We start from the raw sequence: 17,270 nt of genomic DNA on the forward strand, positions 1-17,270 counted from the left end.
TCGGTAGATAAGGTCTTTACTTTGTTTTGTTTTTTGAAGGAGAAACTATGCTTTTAAGAAATCCACTTAATCTATGTCAGAAATTGCCTCTGGGACTGGAATCTCTCTTAACACTGAGCTAGTATGCAACTATTCAGCAAGATGGCACATGATGAAATAAGGAGTGATTGGCATGCTTTTGAAACCCTGGTGCCTACAGCACAACAGCAGAATTGCCTTGCTTTCCCCAAACGTTTGGAATCATGTTGCCTGCAGCACCAAACAGCACACTTTCCTTTCCTCTTCTTCAGACATTAAGCAAATGCAGAAGGAACATAAAACATGCTTCAAAATTAGCTGGAAAAAGCTATTTTCCCATTTGGATACAATATTTTGACCGTTCAATGAAAGAATAAAAACTTCATGGGAAGAAACCAAGGCAACATTAAAGTTGCCAGAGAATTTACTGTTCCTTTTTGGAAACAGAAAGTCAGTGTTGTTTTATGTAGGGATGTTCACTTTTTGCTTCTGCTTCACTACAGACCTGGTTTCATGCTATATGCTTTTGGTTTAATATAAAACTTAATGGAACAAAGTTGGAGTAGCACCTTTAAGACCAACAAAGTTTTATTGAACAATGCAGGAGTCGAGTTGCATCTCTAAGACCAGCAAAGTTTTATTGACAATGTAAGCTTTCGTGCGCTAGAAGCACACTTCACCAGACAATGAAATTTCAGTATTTTGTCATTGGATTCTAACTTTGTACCATTTCTCATGCTTAACGCTATACCACAAGCTATATGTAGCCAGGGATCATTTTGTAGAAAAATAGGTGGTGGAGCTCATCCAGGGATTGTTATGCAGCTGCAGGTGGAACTCTCAGAAAGGTTCAGGAGCTGCGCTCCTGTAAGCTCCCACTGAACCTGAGGTCTGAATGTAGCACTGCTAATTGTACCCCATTTCATTGTCTGATGAAGTGTGCTTCTAGCACAGGGAAGCTTATATTCTGAATAAAACTTTGTTGGCCAAAGGTGCTACTGGCACTCCAGCTTCGTTCTATTGCTTCAGACCAACACAGCTGCCCATTTGGATCTATAAAACTTAATATAAAGATCTCTTTAATTCTCTTTGATACTTTCAGTTCAAGTTGGGGGATGACATTAGAACATAACTGGTCACTTCTGGGTTTTTTCAGTATAGCTCTTTTGTACCTTGGGTACCAAGGAGCTCAATCAACAATTAAACAGAGACTATGGGATATTTCTTTTTTTACTCTTTTTTTTACTATGGGATATTTCTCTTCAGGTGGATAGATCATGACCAACTCTGTTTGACAGTGGGGAATAGTAATCACATTTTTACTTCACTGAGTTATCTTTTTTCCACTGGAATTCCTCAAATGCACTGTCCAGATTTAACACTCTCCCATTAGCCCTTCTTGAGGGGAGATATACACACACTCCATATATGCAATGTGTCTGTTATCAATCTGGATTGGTAGAGACAATAGAACATGTCCTTTTCCACTATTACCAGAATATTAGGAAGATGTGCATCACTCGAATTATATCCAATTATCCAGGTAGATCTAATCATTTTATACTTCTTTTCTTCTTGTTGATTGTTGAAATGAAATTACTTTCAAGGTAGTGAGGTTTTGCGCTTGGGCATGTCTAAATAGACATAAGATTACAACTTCATTTTAACAATCTTAATGGATTTTATTCTAGTAAAGCATGTTCACACTTCTAATTAACATGTTCAGATATGTAGCAATGTATGCGTAAATTAATATGTTCAGCTATATAACAAATATGTATGTTTACATCACAACTGTTGTATATGTTGATCTTGGACCATAATGAACATATTGATTGATTGACTGCTTCTGCATGAACCTGACTGTCTTGTAATCATTGCAGTAGATTGTTATCTTGTTTTTCCCCCTATTTGCATACCTTTAAATGTGAAACTGCAGATGTTTCTATAGGTTTGTAGGTACGTGTGACTTACTTTCTTCCAAAAAGCAAATAAATAAACCGGGTTACCTGATTTCACCCACTGTGACATTAGATACCATCCTTCTGTAATGTACATCTTGAATTTGTTTGGACAGGAAATGTGGGGGGTAGGGTTGCCATTTCTCAGTTGGGGGGTAGGAGAACCCCTGGTTTGGAGACCCTCCTCCACTTCAGGATTATCGGAAAGTGGTGGTGGTGGAATGTCTGCTGAGCACCCCATTATACCCTATGGAGATTGGTCCACATAGAGTATAATGGAGAATTGATCTGTGGATATCTGGGGCTCTGAGGGGCTGTTTTTTTGAGGTAGAGGCACCATATTTTTACATACCATCTGGTGCCTCTCTCCCTCTGGAGTTCAACTGTGCTTGTCACAACTTTGCTCCTGGCTCCACCCCCAAAGTCTCTTGGCTCCATCCCCAAGGTCCCCAGATATTTCCTGAGTTGGACCTGGAAACCCTACGTGGGAGTGACAGTAAGGCAGTGACATGGGGCAGAACATTTTCCAGTGTTCTAATTTTCCATAGAACATCTTCTACTTCAAGTATGTTAATATAGCCTCCGTTTCTCTATAGTTGTCAGAGATGTTCTGCTGCAAATCAATCATGTTAGATAGGAATGGAAAAAAAGAGTCAAACCTATATGCTAAATCAGGTCATGCTATTTAGAGCATCAGAAAGTTTCCCAGAAAAATTTCCAGTTTAAAGTTTCCTGGAAAACTCATGCCGCTGGTTAATATGATACCATTTGTGATGTGCAGTTACCATGCTAAATCCTGAAAGCAGGAGATCGACCCATCCGAAACTCAAAGAAGCCCTCGTTCACATTTCTTCCCTTATGTACCTCTTTCAGGAGCACAACTCAAAATGCAAACATGTGAGCACCTTGCTCCACGTTACGTTTTCCTTGAATTCTTCCTAGGCAGGTCTACCAAACCAGTCTTGTACTGAGATTTCCATGCTGGGAATTTAATTCCCATGTGAAGGCTTACTTGGATCAGAACTATGGACTGTGGGCAGAGGGCAATAAATTCCCCATTCAGGCTTCTTTCCCCAACCTGAAACACATCTCAGGAGCTGCCGTTTATGGTTTTAGAGAAATGTATAGCCCATCCCTTGAGGGGACAAAGATCAAAGGTGGGATGTTGTCTGCGAAAGTGGGCAACCTGCCCACATTTGGGCAGTTCCCAGTTGTCATACCTCAGGGGGCGAGCCCTGAGAGATTGGTGGAGTCAGGACTTACCTAAATAGCATCCCATGATGCCGTGAGAGCACTTCCATTGGTGCAGGCAGAGCTTTTTTTGTAGCAGGAACTCCTTTGCATATTAGGCCACACACCCCTGGTGTAGCCAATCATCCAAAAGCTTACAATAGAGCCCTGTAAGCTCTTTGGAGGATTGGCTACATCAGGGGTATGTGGCCTAATATGCAAAGGAGTTCCTGCTACAAAAAAAGCCCTGGGTGCAGGTAAAAGTGATGTGGCACCATATCAGGTCAGGAAACTGCTACAGTGAATAAGACCTGAGAGCCCTCTCACCATACATGGTGGTCTCAATCTGAATCAGGCCCTCTCTGCCTGGGAATTATGTTCTCAGCATGGAATTAGTGATGCACGTCTGATCTGGGGATGTGGAGAGAATGTGAAGAAAACATAATGTGCCATTAGGCCCTCAAGACTGAGAAACTTAGAAGTGTGAAGAGGAGGACTCTGGAAGATCCTCTTTGAGAGCCACCTCGGTGTACTAGTTAAGCGTGGTGGACTCTAATCAGGAGAGCTGGGTTTGATTCCCCAGTCCTCCACATGCAGCCAGCTGGGTGACCTTGGGTCAGCCACAGTTCTCATGATCAGTTCTGAGAGCTCTCTCAGCTTCACCCACCTCACAGGGAAGGAGATTGGCAGCTGCTCTGAGACTCATTCAGGTAGTGAAGAGCAGGGTATAAAACCAACTACAACTACAACTCCTCCTCTTCAGGGCCTTTTTTGTAGCAGGAACTCCTTTGCATATTAGGCCACATACCCCTGATGCAGCCAATCCTGCAAGAGCTTACAGGACTCTGAGTACAGGGTCTACTGTAAGCTCCAGGAGGATTGGCTACATCGGGGTGTGCGTGACCTAATATACAAAGGAGTTCCTGCTACAAAAAAGCCCAAAGTTTAATTGTAGTAGCTCTATGGAAGGTATCCCCTCTTCTCTTCTAACCACTATCTGGGCCCTCTTTGCATATTAGGCCACACACCCCTGATGCAGCCAATCCTCCAAGAGCTTACAGGACTCTTATTACAGGACCTACTGTAAGCTCCAGGAGGATTGGCTACATCAGGGATGTGTGGCCTAATATGCAAAGGAGTTCCTGCTACATAAAAAGCCTTCCTCCTTCTCCTGTTTCTCCTCCTCCTCACAATATTCAGACTTGGAGAAAAGGGATTAACACATACTGTTGCTAGCCGTTAGCTGTCAATCAGCTAGAAAAGGGAAGGGGGGGGGATAATATTGAGCTGTCACTTCCAGCAAATTCTCTGAAGTGGCGTGACACTGAAGTGATGCTGTAGAATGCCGACAAAAATGATGTGGCCTGACCATATTGTTCTGTCTGGACGCTAGAGTGTCAAATCAATGATATGTTGGTGACATGACATCACTTCTGGCTAGTTGCTGAAAATGATACTGTGCTATTGCCACAAAGTTGCCTTTTCGCAGTTCCCACCCCTTGCCCCACCAAGGGGCAGTGGGCAGTGAAGATGGGAGGTCCCCCATTAACATGCTTTTTGCCTCTGTGGTAGTTTCTGTAAGAGTGACTCAGTGTAGCTCACCTTTCAGTGCTTGCACCATTCAGACTGTCGTCTTTGCTGTCCAGAGCAGCAGGAGGTGGCCAGATGTAAAGGCGGACAAGGCTCCTATAATATTTGTGTAATAGAGAAGAGCAGGGCTTTTCTTTTTTTGTAGAAAAAGCCCAGCAGGAATGTATTTGCATATTAGGGCACACCTTGGACATCGGCATTGTTTCACACAGGTCTTTTTTGTAGAAAAATCCCAGCAGGAACTCATTTGTATATTAGCCCACACCCCCTTATGGCAAGCCAGCTGGAACGGTATTCCTAAGAACATAAGAGAAGCCATGTTGGATCAGGCCAATGGCCCATCCAGTCCAACACTCTGTGTCACACAGTGGCCAAAAAATTTATATACATATACATATATATAAACATATACATATATACATATACATATATACACACACACACACACATATATATATACACACACATATATACACACTGTGGCTAATAGCCACTGATGGATTTCTGCTCCATATTTTTATCTAAACCCCTCTTGAAGCTGGCTATGCTTGTAGCTGCTACCACCTCCTGTGGCAGTGAATTCCACATGTTAATCACCCTTTGGGTGAAGAAGTACTTCCTTTTATCTGTTCTAACCCGACTGCTCAGCAATTTCATTGAATGCCCACGGGTTCTTGTATTGTGAGAAAGGGAGAAGAGTACTTCTTTCTCTACTTTCTCCATCCCATGCATAATCTTGTAAACCTCTATCATGTCACCCCGCAGTCGACATTTCTCCAAGCTAAAGAGCCCCAAGCGTTTTAACCTTTCTTCCTAGGGAAAGTGTTCCAAACCTTTAATCATTCTAGTTGCCCTTTTCTGGACTTTTTCCAATGCTATAATATTCTTTTTGAGGTGCAGTGACCAGAATTGCACACAGTTCCTGTGCCTTCCTGCTCAAAAAAAATCCCTGGAGAACAGTATCCAGAGACATACGCCTTTGCTGGTCCTTGCTGACAAGTTATAGCTGATACTCCAATATTAAGGGAAAGAGCCCAGCTTGACTTTATAACCTTTTTCGCACACAGCTTACCTCGCAGTCACAATCCTGTTCCCTCCGCAGTGTCTGTTGGATTTCCCACTATCTGCGCCGGAGTTACAGGAAGTGCCGTGGCTTTTGCGTAGCAAACGTAAACTGGGTTTTAGCGGTTTACGTTTGCTACGCAAAAGCTGCAGCACTTCCTGTAACTTCGGCGCAGATGGTGGGAAATCCAACCAGATGCTGCAGAGGGAACAGGATTGTGACTGCGAGGTGAGCTGTGTGCGAAAACGGTCTATATCTCCCCAACCTCCCAACTGAACACCTGAACACAGGCTTTTTTTGTAGCAGGAACTCCTTTGCATATTAGGCCACACACCCCTGATGTAACCAATTCTCCAAGAGCTTACACAGCTCTTAGTACAGCTCCAGGAGGATTGGCTACATCAGGGAGGTGTGACCTAATATGCAAAGAAGTTCCTTCTGAAAAAAAAAAAGCCCTGAACACACAAGAAGCTGCCTTATACCGAACCAGAGTCAGCACTGCTCATCGTGGCTGGCAATGGATCTCCAGGGTCCCTGGCAGAGGTCCTTCCCATCACCTACTAGCAAGCCTTTCAACAGGAGGTTCTGGACATTGAACCTGGGGCTGTCTGCATGCCAAGTGTATGCTCTTGCATGGAGCCACGCCCCCTTGATCTAGATCTCATACCAAACCTTTAATGGCATAAAAGTTGCGAATAAAAATACACAGAATATACAAATTTAAACACTGGAGATAAAATCAAAACGAAACCGAGCTTACAGATACATTCATGCATGGTCAGATTTAAATTTAAGGATGTCAGCCAAAACTTTTTGCCACAGCCTCACTAACCTCCCCCTCAGTATCGTTCAATAAATAATAACAGGGAGGCAGAATAGACAAATCTGGGGAGAAAGAAAGCTTGCAAAATGAATCTTTGCAGAGATGATGATAAAAGGAACAATCAAGCAATGTATGCTGAATTGAGTCGGGAATATTCGCTCCACAGGAACAGAGTCTGTCGCCTAAAGGGACTCGATGAAATCTCCCTTGTAAAACTTTGGAGGGAAATGCATTTAGTCCAGCCAACATAAATGCCCTGCGATGACTTGGAATGGTTAAGTCTGATAAATAATGGGGCATTTTGCCGCAGAAAGCATAAAGACCTAAGGAAGCTGGGGAGCAAATATAAGGGTCTATTGGACGTAGTTTCGTTTACTCCAACTCCAACCCTCGATCTAGATGTTCGTTAGGGTTGCCAGGTCTGTGTTGGAAAATACCTGGAGACTTTGGGGGTGGATCTAGGAGACGGCAGGGTTTGGGTAAAGGAGGGGCCTCTCAGCATGGTCCAAAACCATAGTATGAGCCCTTCAAAGCAGCCATTTTCTCCAGGGGACCTGATCTCTGTCGGCTGGAGATCAGTTGTAAAAGAAAGAGATCTCCAGGCCCCAACTGGAGGCTGGCTGGCAACCCTATCTCATAAAGAGTAAGAAAGCTACGTGAGAATTCACAAGAAGGAATGTAAGTTGAGTCGCTCACATTTTTTGCTTCTTGGGAACAATTGTTTGATGCCCATGTTGTCTGCCCTGAGCCCATCCTTGGGAAAGGGCAGACGATAAATTGCCTAAAATAAAATAAAATAAATAAAAATAATTTTCTTGACTCTCAGATCAGAAATTGTTTAGGGTGGAAGGAAGCAGGATTAGACATGCTGTTGCCATGCCCAAACTGTTAAAATGTTTAAAGAACATTTTATCGAATACGAATAGTTTACAATAGACAAAAGTAACACAAACAAATAATCCTGATAGATTCATGTGCATAGTCATGTTGGTCTAAAGCAACAGGACAAAGTTTGAGTCCAAGCGCACCTTTAAGACCAGCAACGTTTTATTCTGGGTTTAAGCTTTCATGCGCATGCCCACAGTACTCCACCAGAGGGTGAGCCAGTTGCACACAAACACACACAGAATGAAAATGTGTTGGTCTTAAAAGGTGCCCCTGGACTCAAAACTTTGTTCAAGTAATCCAGGGGTGGAATTCTAGCAGGAGCTTGTTTGCATATTAGGCCACACACCCCTGATGTAGCCAATCCTCCAAGAAAAAAGAGCCTTGTAAGCTCTTGGAGGATTGGCCACATCAGAGGTGTGTGGTCTAATATGCAAAGGAGCTCCTGCTAGAATTCCACCCCTGAAGTACCGTAATCCCTCGATAGCGATTCTCTATGAAGATTAAACGATATCAAATTATAATCAGGGGTGGCCAATGGCAGCTCTCCAGATGTTTTTTGCCTTCAACTCCCATCAGCCCCAGTCAGCATGGCAAATGGCTGGGGCTCATGAGAGTTGTAGGCAAAAAACATCTGGAGAGCTACCGTTGGCCACCCCTAAATTATACGATTAATTTATCACCGTCTTCATACAAAACTTACATCTGTTTATAATTTTCTGACTAAATAACTGCTATTTACACTTTTCATAGTAAAAGAGGTGCCAGAGCTCATTAACACAAGTCATTTGCAAAACCCGTTTGCATATGCCACACATCCCTGACATTACCAGAAGGTGTACTAAATTATATCAGATCAGCATCTACCTTACAATGCTTCTTGAATGATAATTGTCATAATAAAACCTTACTCCCATCATACTTTTTAAATTACTTTCTTCTTTGTGACCATAGTGGCATGATGAACATTTCCATCTGTCTGCTTTTTATGTTTTTTGATATTTTCCTTTTGGGGGGGGGGGGTGGGAAATGTTAGAAAGTTTGTCAAATCTTAGAGTTCAGCAAAATTCCCACAGGGGGCTTGAACAATGGAGCTCAGAAACAAGTATTGGGGGGAGGGGATTTAAGAAACTAAGATCACAAAAAAAATTTAGAAGTTCTGGAGCTCCACTTCTGTGAGCTCCTGCCCAAGATGGTGAGGGATCTGGAGACCAAGTCCTATGAAGAAAGGTTGAAGGAGCTGGGGATGCTTGGCCTGGAGAGGAGGCGGCTGAGAGGTGATATGATCACCATCTTCAAGTACTTGAAGGGCTGTCATATAGAGGATGGGTGGAATTGTTTTCTGTGGCCCTGGAACGTAGGACCGGAACCAATGGGTTGAAATTAAATCAAAAGAGTTTCCGGTGCAACATTAGGAAGAACTTCCTGACCGTTAGAGCGATTCCTCAGTGGAACAGGCTTCCTCGGGAGATGGTGGGCTCTTCTTCCTTGGAGGTTTTTAAACAGAGGCTAGATGGCCATCTGACAGCAATGAAGATCCTGTGAATTTAGGGGGAGGTATCTGGGAGTTTCCTGCATTGTGCAGGGGGTTGGACTAGATGACCCTGGAGGTCCTTTCCAACTCTATGATTCTATGAAAATGAGGCCTAACTCTGAATCATGACTTCATATACTGCTGAGGATTACAAGCTCTTTGTCTGCTCTTCGGGTTTAATTTCATCTTGTCTTTGCACAAATAATGCCTCTTCCTTCCCTTAAGTGCTTATATACTGCAGTTCTCTCCATCAGCATCATTAACCAATATTTCCTTGGCCAGAGTTCAATAGACAGTGTTGACCTTTGCTTCCAATGCAGACACCACCAAATTTCTTAAGATATGACCATATTTCTTATCTAATGTGTGCTCCACTTGGCCAGATAAAATTAACCATGATGAGCTATGGGCTATGATTTCGCTTACTGCTTTACATATTCTTAATTTCTTAAGACATGACCATATTTCTTATCTAATGTGTGGTCTACCTGGCCAAATAAAATTAACCTTGGTGAGCTCTGGGCTATGATTTCACTTACTGCTTTACATATTCTCTCCCAGAGTTATTTAATGACAGGACAGGTCCACCATATATGGTAGAACGAGGCTTTTTCCTGAAGGCATTGCCAGCACTGATCACTTAAACATTAAGTTAGCAAATGTGGTTAGGGTTGGCAGATCTCTGACAGGAAACTGCCCCCACAGCTGGCCTGAAAGGCAACAAGATGAAGTCACCCAGAAGTGATGTCATCATGTTGCCAATGCACACTGACTTTCTAGTTTTTGGCAAAACTCTATGGCAAAATTGGCTACAAACCATAGAGTTTTGCCCAAAAACAAGAGTGTCGCTTCCAGGTGATGTCATCCACTGTATGCATGAAAGAAGATCCCAGAAAGGACCTGGTGACCCTAGATGTAGCTAAGATATCCTTATAGATTCCGTCCCCCAGCACCTTTGGTAATTTCTTGCATGAAATCGCATTTCTATCTCTGCCTCTTATGTTGGCTCCTTATAATCCAGTTCTAGACGAACCATGCCCAGACTATACCATGACCAAACTGTGGACGCTCTTCTGCCTTGTGTATTCAGAGCCTACCAGGGATCGTAGATTTTTGCTTTATGGGTCTGTGAGGCGAAGCACCCTAGGTTCACCAGGGGTTAACATAAATAATAGTGGGTCTGCTTCAGCTTGCAAGTGTTTGTAATTAGCCTTTCTCATAGGCACAATCTGCCTCTCGTTCAAGGCCTGATTTCAGAATGTGGTAATTGGCTAAGTGAAAAAATCTGTGTTCAGTTCAGTAATTAGATGGGAAGGGGGGGGGGGAGCCAAGAGCACGTTGTACCATCTCTTGAAGGGCTCCAGCGAACCAGCTCTTTGACTGGATTCTGGAAGCCGCCTGATGCCGGAGAGCAGGAAATTATAATTGGACTTTAGCAAAGAGTGATGCGACGCTGATTTTTGATCCCAGAGAAAGATGCATAAGCTTCTAGCCTGGACTCTGCGATTGAGAATGATGCACCAGTTAACGCCAGGTACTAAAGTGTCAGTTGGAGAAGTTAGCGTTTGTTGTGTTTTCTGCTAATTAACTCTAGAGAAGTTGCTCAACAAACCTGTGTGTGTGTTTTTAGAGAGCCAGTTTGGTGTAGTGGTTAAGTGTGTGGACTCTTATCTGGGAGAACTGGGTTTGATTCCCCACTCCTCCACTTGCAGCTGCTGGAATGGCCTTGGGTCAGCCTTAGATCTTGGAGGGGTTGTCCTTGAAAGGGCAGCTGCTGTAAGAGCTCTCTCAGCCCCACCTACATCGCAGGGTGTCTGTTGTGGTGGTGGTGGGGAGGTAAAGGAGATTGTGACCACTCAGAGTATAAGACAGGATGTAAATCCAATATCATCATCTTCTCCTTTCTCTTCTTCTTGTTTTGGTCTTGTGTGCACGGACCCATAGAGCTTCCAGGTCCGAATGCTGCACTGGGAGGCGGTGGAAGGGAACTCTCTGGGAGTTGGGCGGAGCAACACAATGTGCTGATATCCTGTGGAAGTGATGTGAGCATGTCAGGGATGTCATATGGTGGCGCTCTGGTTTTGGGATGAAACTGTGGCAAAATCAGCCTCAAACCATAGAGTTTTGCTCCAAAACCACAGAGTTGCCATGTGATGTCCCCCAGAGTGTTAACGTCACTTCCTCATGATGTTAGCATGTTGCATTTATTCCCAATAACATTGTATTTGGGGGAGTGGGATTTCTGCCAGCTGGCTGGCAGCAGGCAGAAGCCCTCCAAAACAGGGGATCCCCAGCTCCCAACTAGGGAATGGAAACCCTAGAGCAGTGCTTCCTAGTCTGTGAAGCAGTGGCTCAGAGGAACCCAGGCCTGGGTTTCCTGACAGGGTTTTTGAAGAATTACCTTCACAGCTATGAAGGCTTTGAGTCTGCTGAGTGCATGAGGGGGCTTTGAAGCATTTTGAGTAGGCCTAATTTGTAGGGTTGCCAAGTCCAATTCAAGAAATATCTGGGGATTCTGGGCATGGAGCCAGAAGCAAGGTTGTAACAAGCATAATTGAACTCCAGGAGTTCTGGCCATCGCATTTAAAAGGACCGCACACCTTTTAAATGCCTTCCCTTCATTGAAAATAATGGATAGAGACACTTTCTTTTGGGGCTCACAGAACTGGACCCCCTGGTCCAATCTTTTCGAAACTTTGAGGGTGTTTTGAGGAGAGGCACTGGATGCTATGCCGCAAATTTGGTGCCTTTACCTCAAAAAAACAGCCCCTTCCCAGAGCCCCAGATATCCACAGATCAATTCTCCATTATACCCTACGGGAATCAGTCTCCACAGGGAATAATGGAGTGCCCAGCAGACATTTCTTCCCCCTTGCTTTCTGATGACCCCAAAAAGGATTCCCTGCCCCTACCTGTGGATTGGCAGCCCTACTAATTTGGCATTGGGAGAAGGGTTGCCAACTCTGTGTTTGGAAATACCTGAAAATTTTGGAGATGGAGGAGAGCAGTGGAGGGGAGGGACTTCAACAGGGTATAATGCCATAGAGTCTACCTTCCAAATCAGCCATTTTCTCCAGGTGAAGTGTCTCTAAAAGTGGAGATCCAGGGCCAGCCCTGCCACTAGGTAAATTAGGCGATCGCCTAGAGCGCTGGCCTTCTGGGGATACCATGTGATTCGGTGATGTTATCATCGCAGGGGGGTGCCAGAAGTGAGCCTTGCTAAGGGTGCCAGACAGTCTAGGGTCAACCCTGTGGAGATAGCTCTAATTCCAGAACCAACCACCACCTGGAGGCTGCCACCCCTAAATGGGGATGTCCCTCTCTGATACAGGATCTTCAGAATGCTGTGATAAATACGCTGCCCCATTAATGAATCAGATGATCTCAGCATGGGAAGCAGGCAATAAAAACGTCTGATATCACTTCCAGAAGGCACACTGGCTCAGATTTGGTGGGTCTCCTGGGGAAGAGAAGTTGAGGGGAAGTCACTGGGAATATTGTTTCTTTGTTTGCCTTCGTGATGCTGGCTCTGCCCACAGATGAGGCACTTTCAGAACTGCTGTGGTCGGTCTTGACAGAAGAGAAGAAGAAGAAATTGGATTTATATCCCGGCCTTTACTCTGAATCTCAGTCTCAGAGCGGCTCACAATCTCCTTTCCCTTCCTCCCCCACAACAGATCCTGTGAGGAAGGTGGGGCTGAGAGAGCTCTTGCAGCAGCTGCCCTTTCAAGGACAACTTCTACAAGAGCTACGGCTGACCCAAGGCCATTCCAGCAGCTGCAAGTGGAGAAGTGGGGAATCAAACCCGGTTCTCCCAGATAAGAGTCCGCACACTTAGCCACCACCCCAAAATGGCTCTCTCAGAGGTGTGATAGCTGGGTCTGAGTCCATGCCATTTAGGGCTTCAATAAAGTTATCCTGGAAGGTACAAAGGAGGAACAGCAGACATAATCCGGTTTCACGGACATTGAATTATGCACTTTCAATGCAACTGGATATTCCACAGAAAAATGCAGTGGCCAATGATTGCTGAAGTGTATTGAATGTGCATTTTCCAATAGATGGGAAAGCGCAAATAGTGTGGAATGCCGGCTCTTGTCTCAGTTCAGAATTTCTTAAGCCAAGGAAAGGATCGAAATGAGTACCCCAGGCAGGGCTTTTTTGTAGCAGGAACTCCTTTGCATATTAGGCCACACACCCCTGATGTAGCCAATCCTCCTGGAGCTTACGGTAGGCCCTGTAGTAAGAACCCCAAAAGCTTTTTGAGGATTGGCTACATCAGGGATTTGCGGCCTAATATGCAAAGGAGTCCCTGCTACAAAAAAAAGCCCTGACTCCAGGGGTGCCTAAAAACATCCATGATAGTCCATTGGGATTTTAATTTTTTTTTGTGTTTGCATGCAACTGGAAGTCATGGCAACCTCTGGTGACTGACCCCTACAGGGGCCTGGAGGATATTCAGGGAGGTGGCTGAATAGAGCCTGCTCCCACCTCCCAACTTCTGGTATTCCAAGGATGTCTCCCATCCAACTACAAGCCAGAGTCGACCCTCGTTAGCTTCCAAAATCTGACAAGGTTGGGTTTGCCTTGGCTATCCAGGTCAAGGCGTCTGTTGGGATTTTTCTTTTTAGTTTTAGTTTGTTTCCAATATCAGACTCCCGTGCCATATCACAAGCTACAGTGCTGAAACATCTGGCAGTTTCAAAAATGGTTTGCTGTACAACCTGAGGATAGGGCTAGTTTTTGAGCAACTGCAAATCCACACATACCCCCTGGGGTACGTAGAAATAATGCTGGAACTCTTCAGATCTGAGCCAATCTACACAAGCCTGAAGATGGGCAATTCATTGCCCAATGCAGCCACCATCATGACTTGTAGAAGAAGGTTTACATGGCAAAAGTAAAGAAAATGGCTCTTGCTGCTCTTGGGATCGCGAAACTCTTCCTGCTCCAAGCTACAGAGCCTCATCTGCAGTTCAGTGATAAGGAGGAAGCCAGCAGATAATAGCTCTTGTGACGTCCCTATCAGCGCTACGGCTCTGTCCGTCTCAGTGGCCAATAGAAGTTGCCAGGAAGAAAAATAGGTTTCTAATCAATGGATGATTAGGAAATTCAAGCGTTATATAATGTCACCCATAATTATCAGCCCTGGGAAGATGTGACACTGGAGAATCTCACTCGGCGGAAGCATGCAGTGTTTCCAGCATTGTTTCCCTTATTCTGTAGCTTCAATCTACATCTTACATCCTAGAGTAAACACTGAGAAGTTAGCATGTTTTAGTGAAAACACATTGACCCATACAAAGCAGAATAGGATCTGGGAACACTCCATGAGTTCCACTCCAGGGAAACTATGCCTTGAAGCTGTTTCTTTTAAAAACAAATAAGCAGTTAGAAAACGACAACAACAACAGAAACCCAACCAAGTAATATAGACATACACAGGAGTCATTTTGTAGAAAAATAGGTGGTGGAGCTCATTAGCATAACTCATTAGCATATGCCCCCTCAGCCAAAAGCAACCCGATGCAAGAAAGGAGAGCCCCGGGCAAGTGAGGCCTGCTTGAGCTGGCTAGAGATCCAGTCAGCTCAAGCAGGTCTCGCTCACCTGGGGCTTTCCTGGGCTGCCCCCCCGTCAAAAAGCCAGCAAACCACCTGCTGCCCAAAATCACATAAGAAGTGGAGAAAGGGTGGCGTGGGCTTCTCCAGGGGTTAATGAGGGCTGCTGGGAGTGTGGCAAAGCTGCTGGTGGCTGGCTGGCTGCCTGTTCTCCTAATCCAGGGATTGTTATGCAGCTGCAACTACTATTCAATGGACAAGGTATGTGGGGAGGAAAGGTTCAGGAGCTGCACTCCTGTGAGCTCCTGCTGAATCTGAGGCCTTGGCAAACATGAGGCAGGAATGCTGACTATGGGGCACCCGCACCCATGAAGGAACAGATTATAATAATGCAACAACAGAAATCACACATTTGGACAAGGTATTGCAACAGCAAGGGGAATGGATTGTGTGAAACGGAGCCAGAGCAAACATGTCTTTACACCTCCATCTGTCTGACAAGTCGGCAAGAGAAAATCATGTGAACAGAAAGGATCTCATTAAAGCGATTTGGGTTCATGCCCAAGAGTTAAATATAGATTTTTTTTAAAAAAAGATATGCATCTAGGAGCCACCGTTCTACACTCCAAATCTAGAGTTGTTTATAGACTGCAGTTCCAATCCCAGTAAAAAGTAGCCACATAATTTTAGGGGGACCTGTGAGTTTTAATTCAGGTAGTGTGGGGAACAACATATAAAACATCCAAGTCACTAAATGCTTGCTCTGAATCAAAGCACTTTTTCACCAAGAGAAAAAGCTGGTCCTGGATTTTCTTTTGCTCACTCGGAATTGATTTAGAAGAATTCTGAAGCCCTCACTTTTGTGTCTGCAGGGAACAACTATTTGGAAATGGCTATGACAGCGTTACTGATGTAACAAACACGAATTTGAGCAGACTTCGGAGGATAGTGGAAGATAGGCGGGCCTGGCGTGACTTTGTCCATGGGGTCGCAAAGAGTCGGACTCGACTGTGTGACTGAACAGCAACAACAACAAAATGTCCATCATAGGCCAACGCTTGGCTTGCAGCCATTTTGGGATTGGTACAGCTGCCAGCTTTGGGTTGGGAAATACCTGGAGATTTCGGGGGGGGGGGCAGAGCCTGGGGAGGGCAGTTTTTGGGGAGGGGAAGGACCTCAGCAGGGTATAATAGATCCCTCCCTCCAAAGCAGTCATGATTTATTTATTTATTATTTGTTTATTTCTGTGAATTTATATTTTGCTCTTTCCCATAATGGGCTCAGGGTGGATTCCAACATGTCAAACAATTAAAACCAACAATTACACTACAACAATAAATAAATAAACAGTAAAACAATAAAATAGTTTCTCCAGAAGAACTGATCTTGGTGGACTGGAAATCAATGTAATAGTGGGAGATCTCCAGGTGGTGCCTGGAGGATGGCAGCCCTAGACTGATTGACCATCCTGTGGTTTGATGATGATATGGTACCGCCCATGTCAGCTATTTTGTTGTGGCATCCACCACCTGTTCTTAAAACTGTAAAATGAACCCATACAGGTTCTATGTGATTGGAGAGGACCCGGGACTATCAGCAGAATGGAGATTCTATAATCTCAAGCATGTTTGAATTGTCTTACCTCGAAAAAGACCTCTCTTTGGGGCTTTTTTTGTAGCTGGAACTCCTTTGCATATGCCAATCCACCTGGAGCTTACAGTAAGCTCGGTACTAAGAGCTCTGTAAGCTCCTGGAGGATTGGCTACATCAAGGTTGCCAAGTCCAATTCAAAAAATATCTGGGGACTTTGATGGTGGAGCCAGGAGCAAGGTTGTGGCAAGCATAATTGAACTCCAAAGGGAGTTCTGGCCATCACATTTAAAGGGACTGCATACCTTTTAAATTCCTTCCCTCCATTTGAAAAAATGAAGGATAGGAGCACCTTCTTTGAAAGCTCATAGAATCAGACCCCCTGGTTCAATACCTTTGAAACTTGGAGGGTGTTTTGCAAAGAGGGATCAAATGCTATGCTGCAAATTTGGTGTCTCTACCTCAAACAACAGCTCCCCCAGAGCTCCAGAGACCTGCAGATCAATTCTCCATTATACTATGGAAATTAGTCTCCATAGGGAATAATGGAGTGCCCGGCAGACATTTCCCTCCCCCCCTGCTTTCTGCTGACCCTGAAGCAGAGGGAGGGCCCCTAAACCAGGAGATCCCCTGTCCCCACTTGGGGATTTATACAACAACACAAAAAACTGTGGAAAATAACAAATAAATCATGAAAATTACTTCAAAAATACTTCAAAAATATAATTAATTAATTTTTAAACTACATCACATATTATTGCATATTATCAAGAATTCATGAATACAAGGTATAAAGTGCAGAGGATAAATTTTCAAAAGTGCTTGCAGTTAATCATGTCCATTGCCGACTTAAGACGCTTAAAGACTATTCACCCGACTCCGCGGGACAAATAAAATGCCAGTGTCAACTGTGTTGCAAATGCAGGTAGTTTTTGATTTTAAGATGTTACTTTAGACTTTCATCCTTTAAAGAAGTTTGATATATAGTGGATAGTCATCAGCCTCTAACAGTAAAGC

Source organism: Heteronotia binoei, chromosome 4 (genome assembly GCF_032191835.1).
Source record: "Heteronotia binoei isolate CCM8104 ecotype False Entrance Well chromosome 4, APGP_CSIRO_Hbin_v1, whole genome shotgun sequence".
Lineage (NCBI taxonomy): Eukaryota > Metazoa > Chordata > Lepidosauria > Squamata > Gekkonidae > Heteronotia > Heteronotia binoei.